The sequence below is a fragment of the Curcuma longa genome, chromosome 9, assembly GCF_044706935.1.
Source record: "Curcuma longa cultivar G26 ecotype Majalengka, Jawa Barat chromosome 9, ITB_CL_G26_1.1, whole genome shotgun sequence".
NCBI classification, from domain to species: Eukaryota; Viridiplantae; Streptophyta; class Magnoliopsida; order Zingiberales; family Zingiberaceae; genus Curcuma; species Curcuma longa.
In genome coordinates this window covers 6,156,940-6,165,305 of record NC_133869.1, presented here as the reverse complement: position 1 = coordinate 6,165,305, position 8,366 = coordinate 6,156,940, and the positions used below count along the sequence as shown (strand labels likewise).

Sequence of the window (8,366 nt, the reverse complement as noted above, 5' to 3'; positions counted from 1 at the left end):
CATCAAACAATCTAATAATTAGGTCAGATTGATATTTTATCAACTGATTTTAAAGCCCATCTGGGCCCATAATCTATGTGGGTCGACTCATAGTGGGCTGGGATTGATCCGCGAGTTGAGAAATTTTTTTATCTTCTAAAATTGAAAATACAAGTGGAAAATGTAATGGGTTCGTGAGCTAAACTCACCTAATCCGCAATCAAATTTAAATTTTGATTTTTTTATTATTTATTTATTTTTTGGTGGACTCAAGGGCTTAACCCACCTAATCCGCAATCAAACATAAAAATTTCAATCTTACATATATATATATATATATATATATATATATATATAGGCTTTTGGGTTAGCCCGCCTAACTTGCAATCTTCTTTGAGTTGGGTCGAGATTAGAAATTTCCTAATTTGTTAAGATGATGGACCGACCCAACCCACCCCCACTCTACCATATGATGGATTTTGGTGGATTGGTCCACCCCGCCATATGGGTTGACTAGTTTGAGCACACTATCCACAAGACCAACGAAACCATGGAGAGTATAATATGAAAACGACATGATCCCTCTGTTTGGAAAACCAACAAAATCATGGAGAGAACAGTAGAGAAGATGGTCGCAATCTCTTGATTTGGAAGACCAACAAGATCTAAAAGAGAATAATATGAAAAACTGCCTTGATCTCTCGATTCGGACGACCAACAAAGTCAGTAAGAAGATAATATAGAAGATCGTTTCAATCTCTTTTCTCGGATAAGCCACAAAGACGGGAGAGTGTAAGAGTACAATCTGTAGGCAAAGGATAAGAGAGAAGACTCACTCCTGTCTAGAAATCCAAGAGAGAAGACTTGATCCTTATTGAGAGGCGTGAGAGAAAACTCAATTCTAACCAGAGGCCAAGATAGGTAATTAACTCAATCTCTACCAAGCAGCCAGGATAGATAGATCCAATCGAACGACCAATAGCTCAACCACGAATGATTGAGAGAGATAACTAGATTCGACTACCCTGATCGAGAGAGATAGCTCTATTGTGGTCGAGCAGCGAGGAGAAGTTAACCATCGAACGATGAGTGGGCGAGCATCGAAAGGTCGAATAGTCGAGTAGCTAAGCGTTGAATGGGCGAGTAATCGAGTGGTTGAGCGTCATTAAGGGATAATAGAGAAGACTCACTCTTGTCCAAAAAGTGTTGGTTATTTTGGCTCCATTGGCCATGGAGCAACCACGACTCCATGTTGTGGTCCATGATTTGGAACTGCCACCCCATGACTCCATACCTCTATATATTCTTTTTCCAATACTTATGATGGAGAGTATTGAGAAAGAGTTGGAAAAAGCTACGAACTGGTCCCTGGAACCTGGCTCTGCTTGTTGTCTTCTTCGTGAAGAAAAATAACACCATCGCATCTTGTGTGGAGCAAAGGGCCAGAAGAACAGATCATCTGCAAGCATACGAACTTGATGGCAGGAGGTAAAACTCGATCTTATTTCCGCTGCAAAATACCTAATATTGTTTCTAGGTTTTACATTTGGTATCAGAGCTAACGATACCTCTGCCTCAATTTTTCTTGACGAATCTTTAAAATTCTTTTGTTTACGTTTACAAAACGAAGAACAGAAATAATCTTGGCTTGTTTACATGCTTGTTTTCGTTTACAAAACAAAGAACAAAATTAAAATTAGGTTTTCCAACTTATCTGTTCTTCACGATTATCTGTTTTGGCCTCGTCTTCCCGATTCTCTGTTTTGGCCGACGTTGCAAGCGGTGGCAATCCTGCGATTTCTCTGTTCAGCCATGTTGCAAGCGGCAGCACTGATATGTGTAAACAGTGCTATTTTGGCCAAAGACACAAGAACAGCGCACATGTGTTGTCCTCGGCAGCGCCGTCAGTCGTCTTCGTGACGGATGAACCGATCTGTTGAGCCCTCTGATGCCATCATGAACCTGACGAGCGCTGCTTCAATTTGGCATGGCAGCCGCTTCATCTTCGGCATGGCAGGCGTCGCCAGCAAGGCTGGGCGCCGGTGACGCTGTGTGTGGGCAATCGGCGAGGGCAGACGTTCTCCACAGCGGGCGGCGACGTGCAGGCGCTGTGCACGCGGCAGAAGAATTGGGAAAGGTGGAAACGGAACGTGTAGTAATTTTAATCAGATTTTTATTTATTTAAAAAAAAAATTATTGATAGCAAATGGCACCACGACCTTAAAGATAGTTAGAAAATAATAATAATTTATTATTATTATGATTCCTTTATAAAAATTATTATTATTATTATTTTGTTGTTGGATTCCAATTAGTGCATAATTGAAATTCATGTTTATTAAAGTAACTCAATTAATTAGAATTTATTTTAAGTCTAATTAATTGGTTAAATTGAGTTAGCAATATTGGATTCATTCCAATTAAAATTATTGCATAAAGTTTGTCAATAATTTTTAACTTGAATATTTCAAATTTTGATCCTAATAATTTTAATTTAAGGAGTAGCCACAGCATCCTTAGAAAATTAAAATTATATTTCGTTATGGGATCATATTGAAATAATTAATTATTAAAATATGATAAATTTTATCCCACAGGAAAATTTATTATATTTTATATGATTAATTAGGATAAAATATCAATTTATGTTTTCTAATTTACCCACAGGGATTAGAAATTAAGGGCATAATTTGATGATTTTATCATATTGTTATATGAATCTAATTGAATTAATGCTTCAACCCACAGGTAAGTTTTATGTCAGTAGATTCATAATTTAGACATATTTTGCATTGGTAGATATGTTATGTTGTTTAATTAACTTCAAATTTTGTAACATGAGTATGGTTATTTATTTTTGTAGTTTGTCAGTCTGTTAATTTCTCTGATATGATATGTGATGTTCCTGAGCTCCGAGGGGACAATTATAAAATTTGGAAGGAGAGAACTCTCCTTCATCTAGGGTGCAAGGACATTGATTACGCCATAAGGAAGGATGAACCGCCTCCTGAAAATGTTGCTCTTTATGAAAAATGGGAGCGATCTAATCGCTTCTCAATAATGTTCATAAAGACCAAAATTTCAGATGGCATCAGGGGTTCCCTTGAGCATTATGACAATGTTCGTGACTTGTTGAAGGCCATAGATGATCAATTTGTGTCTTCAGACAAGGCTTTAGCAAGCACCTTAATTCACCAGTTCTCATCCATGAAGCTAAGTGGGATACGCGGTGTACGTGACCACATTATGAGGATGAGAGACATTGCAGCTCAATTAAAGAGGCTTGAGGTTGAAATGTCTGACTCTTTTCTAGTGCATTACATTCTCAACACTTTACCACCGCAATATGCCCCATTTAAAATCTCTTATAACACACATAAAGAGAAATGGTCAATTAATGAACTTATGACCATGTGTGTTCAAGAGGAGGGTAGACTTGCAGTGGAAGAGGGTGAGAAAGTGAATTTCACTACACCTGGAAAGAAGAAGATATTTCAAGCCAAGAACAAGGGCAAGATTCCTGCCAAAGGGGACATTCAGAAAAGTTCCAAATGTTTCTTCTGCAAGAAGAAAGGGCATTTAAGGAAAGATTGCACCAAGTTCAAACAGTGGCTTGATAAGAAAGGTACTCAACTCTCTTTTGTCTGTTATGAATCTAACATGATTGATGTTACTCATGACACATGGTGGATTGACTCTGGTTCTTCAATCCATGTTACCAACTCCTTGCAGGGCTTGCAAGACCTACGGAAACCAGTGGGAAGTGAGTGTTACATTTATTCTGGAAACAAAATGTCCTCACATGTGGAAGTCATTGGCATTTGCAAGCTTATTTTAGATAGTGGTTTTATTTTAAGTTTGGAAAAGACATTTTATATTCCTGGTTTTGCTAGGAATTTAATTTCAGTTTCAAGACTTGTATCTGTTGGATATTCCTTTAATTTTTCAAATTCATCTTTCAGTATTTCTAATGGATCTGAAATTATTGGATGTGGTACATTGTCTGATGGTCTTTTCCGTCTTAATTTAGAAAATGATAATCACTATTCTTCTATGCATGTTGGGGTTAAACGATGTGTCATTAATGAGAGTTCCTCTAATTTGTGGCATAGGAGATTGGGACATATCTCCATTGATAGAATTAAGAGGTTGGTACATGATGGAGTACTTAGTGCTCTTGATTGGACCGACTTTAGTACTTGTATAGACTGCATTAAAGGTAAGCAGACTAACAAGTCAAAGAAAAATGCCAAGAGAAATTCTCAATTGTTAGAAATAATTCATACAGATATTTGTAGTCCTGATATAGAATCATACCGTGATAAGTACTTCATCTCCTTTATTGATGATTATTCTCGTTACATGTATCTCTACTTATTAAACAGCAAAAGTGAAGCACTTGATGCTTTCAAAACTTTTAAGGCTGAAGTAGAGAAACAATGTGACAAACAAATTAAGATCGTAAGATCTGATAGAGGAGGAGAATACTATGGTAGATACACTGAGAGTGGACAAGCTACCGGTCCATTTGCAAAGTTTCTTCAAGATTGTGGGATTGTTGCCCAATACACCTTACCTGGTTCTCCAGATCAAAATGGTGTAGCTGAGAGAAGAAATCGAACTTTAATGGACATGGTCAGGAGCATGCTTGCTAGCTCCAAACTTCCTAGGTCCTTATGGACTGAAGCCTTAAAGACGGCGGCGTATATATTAAATCGAGTTCCAACCAAAGCTGTCCAAAAGACACCTTTTGAATTGTTTAAAGGTTGGAAACCGAGTTTGCGACATCTACGCGTTTGGGGTTGCCCAGCCGAGGTGAGGATTTACAATCCACATGAAAGGAAGTTGGACCCGAGGACCTTAAGTGCATATTTTGTTGGTTATGCCGAAAGATCCAAAGGATATAGATTTTATTGTCATTCTCATAGCACTAGGTTTGTGGAATCAAGAAATGCCAAATTTCTTGAAAATGATTTAATCAGTGCCAAATTTCTTGAGATTTAATCAATGATCGTTTTCAAGACCCTGGTCTTGGGAAAGATCATCAAGATGCTCAATGCTCCACTTCAACTAGTGGACCAATTGTTATAGTTCAGAATGCGCCTTGTGTTCATGCGCATATTGAGCAACAGGTCCAAGAGGTTCCACAAACTACTGATCCAACTCCAGTAGATACTGAGGTTCAGCAAATACCTGAAATTGTTGGACAACCTGTTGAACAACATGATCCTACTACTCAGGAGAGTGTTGAGATTATTTCTCCCTATTTTTAGGAATTTTAATTAGATTTAAAATTCTAATAAAAGTACTTTAGTTAAACAATAGAAGAGAGTTTAATAAAATAAAATGGATAAAAAGGTTTGTCTCGTAAAACGAATCCAACAAAACTTGTTTGGATCAAATCGGAGGTCGTTTGGTTAGTAAACCAAGTGAACCAAAATTTGAACCCGGTTCGGTTCAATCGTTATAATGGGATTTAGCCAAATAAACATATGGTAGTAAACCAAGAAGAACTTAGATTTAATTGGGTTTAGCCGGTAAAGTTACTGTGCACTCCTCAAAATAACGCCGTGTGCACTGTTTCTCTCCCACGCCCGCGCGACCCGCGTCCCACCGCGACCGCGTCTTCCGAGTTCGGCGGAACCGAAGGACGCCGCCCTCGCGCCGCGTCCGTCGGCGAAAACGTCGGGTAGGCGGCCTTTAAAAGGCCGAGCGAGGGGGGAGTCGCCGCCGCCACCGAGCTCCCTTCGCGCCCGACCGCCGTCGCCTGCTCGTGTGGAGAGGACTCATCGGCGCGCCGCCGCCGCCCTCTTCCTCCCTCACTGCCGCCGCAGCTCCTCTGCTCGAAGCCGTCGCGCCCTGCTCAGCACCGCCACCAGCCGTTCTCTGCCGCACGAAGCCGCCGCTACCTGCACTCTCCCTCCTCGGCCGCCGGTGATATTCCCTCCGGCCGACACCTGTTGCCGTCCGCCGCGTGAAGACGCCCCGCTGCTGCCCTGTTCGCGTGGAGAAGACGGAGAAGACGAGTAGCAGAGGTTCGATTAATCAATTAATTAGATTAATCAATTAATTAGATTAGTTAATTAATGTAAGATTTAATTAATTAAGAGCTTGATTAATCTAGGTTAATTAGATTATTAATCTATGTTCTTTAGGTTAATAATTAGTTAAATAATTAATAGTTAGTAACTAATTATCTTAATAAGTTTAGCAAGCAATTAGTAATTAGAGAATTAATTAGTTTAATTAATTAATTAATTGATGTTAATCAGATGATTAATTGAGTTAATTGGATAAGTTTGATTAATTAAGATTATTAGATGATCAATTGATTAGCTTATCAATTACGGTTTGATTTTATAATGGATAGTTGATAACTCAGTTTAATGATGATTGATCTGTTTAATTACATATTAAGTAGTAATTAATAGGTTGATTAGTAATTAATTAGAAATAAGTAGTTTTATGAATTTCTTAATTAATTGGTTTAAATAGCAAGTATATGGTAAGTTAGATAATGGATAGTAGTTAGTTAATTAGGGTTAATCAAGTTAATATTGAGGCTTCATCAGTTAATTAGATAAATTGAAAATGATTAGTTAGATTGAGATAGGATTAACTCTTTACCCGGTTGAGTGATGAGGCTAGGATAATTGTATCATTATGGTTAAGTTATAGTTATGATTGTTGCTAGGTCACGAGGAAAAAGCACTAAGAGCACCTCGGAGGAAGAGCTCCGATTTCACAAACCTTAGCGTTAAAACCCTAGTGAGCGGACAAGGTAAGTACATCTCACCTGCAGTATAAGTTATTTTCGTATGGTTCTTTCGCATGATTCTGTTAAGCTTTCCATGACATGATTTCTGTTAAACATGAATGTATTTATATGTATGCTCTTTCCATGACATGATTTATGTTAGACGTGAATGTGTTTATGTGTTCTTCCCCTAGTATGATTCAGGTTAAAATAGGAATATATATATGTTCTTTCCATAGCATGATTTAGGATTTAACCATGAATATGTAAATTATTCTTCCTATTTAGGATGGAAGTAAAGTATGATAAATGATTGATGAAAGGACAAAGATATAGTAAGTAAAAGTATAAGAACTTTATGTAAAGAAATGTATTTTACTTTTAAGAGGCGGGTATCGGGCCAAAGGTTCGCCCACAATGAATTCCGGGCCAAAGGTTCGCCCATAAGGAAAGGAATTCCAGGCCAAAGGTCGCCTGATAAGATAAGTCCTCTGGTAGCATTCGGTGGCTAGCTACCCCGAGTCCTATCAGAGATGCGCGCATTGATACTTCGCCAGGGCCCATAAGTATGTTTAAGTATGTTTACTTATTTTCAAAAGTATGAATTTTCAAATATAAAGAAGCTAAGAAACTTTCTATGCAATATAAGTAATTCCATGGTCAGGTAACTTTTGCTTAAGTACATGTCTTTATAACTACAAGTCCTTTCCTGTTTAATTCCAAAAGAAAGTATGCAATGATTTTCGTTATTTTGTGAGACTAGGTATGTACTTACTAAGCTTTGCTTATAGTTGCATTTCTTATACTGCAGATAGAGGATAAGAAAAGGTTTAAGTGACGGGAGGCAGCAGGAGCAGTGTTTGGTGTGTGTGGCGGCGGAACAGCGGATTAGAATAAATAAATGAATACACCTTATATCAATTATGTCTTTTATATCAATGGCTTCCGCATCTTAAATTGAACAGTTGTTTTATTCCGTTATAAGAATATTCCTTTTGATAGAATTTATCTATTGGATTTTCTACCAATAATTTAATAATGATAAGGTATACGTAACATCCCCCCTATTAGAAAGGAGGAGGGGCGTTACAGAATGTTAGTTATTTTGGCTCCATTGGCCATGGAGCAACCACGACTCCATGTTGTGGTCCATGATTTGGAACTGCCACCCCATGACTCCATACCTCTATATATCCTTTTTCCAATACTTATGATGGAGAGTATTGAGAAAGAGTTGGAAAAAGCTACGAACTGGTCCCTGGAACCTGGCTCTGCTTGTTATCTTCTTCATGAAGAAAAATAACACCATCGCATCTTGTGTGGAGCAAAGGGCCAGAAGAACAGATCATTGCAGCTGACGAACTTGATGGCAGGAGGTAAAACTCGATCTTATTTCCGCTGCAAAATACCTAATATTGTTTCTAGGTTTTACAAAAAGATCAATCATGGCCAAGAGGCCAGGATAGGTTACTCAATCTTGGCTGAGTGGCTAACAGAGATAGCTTGATCCGTCAAAGTCCATCATATGGTGGAGCGGAGTGGGTTGGGTCACTAAGTGTCGAGAGAAGACTCATGGTATAATCTCAATCTTGGTCAGACGATTAAAAGGAATAGTTCGATCCTAACCAAG

General features: G+C 38.3%; 1 long non-coding RNA gene across 1 annotated transcript; it reads left to right on the top strand.

Moving 5' to 3' along the window:
- Positions 1-5,841: 5,841 nt before the first annotated feature.
- Positions 5,842-7,619, top strand: LOC141834393 (uncharacterized). The gene is made up of 3 exons (XR_012602330.1): positions 5,842-6,014; positions 6,674-6,760; positions 7,548-7,619. It is a non-coding gene; the product is annotated as an uncharacterized LOC141834393 (long non-coding RNA).
- The last annotated feature ends 747 nt before the right edge of the window (positions 7,620-8,366 follow it).